We start from the raw sequence: 1130 nt of genomic DNA, 5'->3' as shown, positions 1-1130 counted from the left end.
TCCAATCCAACAAAACTGTGTAAAAGTTTAATCTTTGTTTTTTACTTTTAGTGCAAGCAACTTCAAATAAAAAAAAGAAGGATTGAAAACTTTCTTTTATACGTGAATATTCGGTATATTGCTCGAAACACAGAAATATTTGAAGTAGAGAAACCTAAATTTTATGTCCCTATGGTTTCCTACTCACACCATTTAAATTTCAATTTGATACAGCCCATTTAAAACCAGTTCTAAGGTTGAGAGTTTGGTACAGAAGAAAAAAAAAGTAAGGTGGAGACTGGAGAGTATTTTTTGCTTCTTCTTCTTCTTCCACTTCACCACGATGACCTGTTTCAATTTCTCTAGATTTTTAGTGTTTCTTCCATCACATTGGCTCAAGCTTTGATCTGAAAATCTTCTCACCATAAGTTCTCAAGCCACTTCGTATAAGTCTAGAGCAAGACAATGCATTCCAAAACAGGCTATTATAATCTGGGGACCATGTACGTCTATAGTATTCAAACAAAATCGATACAAATAGATTAATGTTAGTAATCGATACAAAGAGATGAATCTTTACCACTAAATCATGAGCTCCAAATTTTGAACGACTTCTGTAACTACCAAATTTGTATCCTCTCATCCGAATTAGTGAGGAAACAACCTTGTTAAAAGACTGTTTACAAACAAAACAAACAGTCATTAGTGTTGTACCAAAGAAATAAGTTAAGAAGCTACAATGGATTACGGTTAATACTCAAACAAAATTCTGCAAATACATTCACACTCAAACATGAACCATGATACTAAAACAATCAAATTCAATATTCTTTCTATATTAAAATGCATCAAGTAGTCAAGAGACTTACACCCAATGATCCAAACTGAACAATAAAAAGAAGAAAAAGAAGAAGTTATCAGAGAAGAAACATTTCTGGTCAACTATGATTACTTTAGAAACACAACACCGGCTGCAAATTCACACAAAAACAATAGTTAAGTAAGCAAACCATTCCATTTTCCCATTGTATGAAATTATGATTTGAGCATCTGATATAGAAATAGAAGAGGATTCTTTTTTAAACATCCTAGGAAGAAAAGTCGAACCTGATGTTGATAATCAATTCGTAAGAAGTCCCCATCAGTGCTCT

The 1130-nt window shown here is 32.6% G+C and overlaps 1 long non-coding RNA gene across 3 annotated transcripts; it reads right to left on the bottom strand.

Annotated features, from left to right (window-relative positions):
* Window positions 1–77: 77 nt before the first annotated feature.
* On the bottom strand, window positions 78–1130 carry LOC104774371. 3 transcript variants are annotated; one of them, XR_765318.1, is made up of 4 exons: window positions 1087–1130; window positions 849–950; window positions 560–655; window positions 78–431 (listed from the first exon to the last, which is right to left on the bottom strand). It is a non-coding gene; the product is annotated as an uncharacterized LOC104774371 (long non-coding RNA). The 3 variants fall into 3 exon arrangements; XR_765316.1 differs by lacking the exon at window positions 849–950; XR_765317.1 differs by lacking the exon at window positions 1087–1130 and having other exon boundaries at window positions 849–1080.

This window comes from Camelina sativa, unplaced genomic scaffold, assembly GCF_000633955.1.
Source record: "Camelina sativa cultivar DH55 unplaced genomic scaffold, Cs unpScaffold02604, whole genome shotgun sequence".
NCBI classification, from domain to species: domain Eukaryota; kingdom Viridiplantae; phylum Streptophyta; class Magnoliopsida; order Brassicales; family Brassicaceae; genus Camelina; species Camelina sativa.
This window is presented reverse-complemented; position numbering and strand designations above follow the sequence as displayed.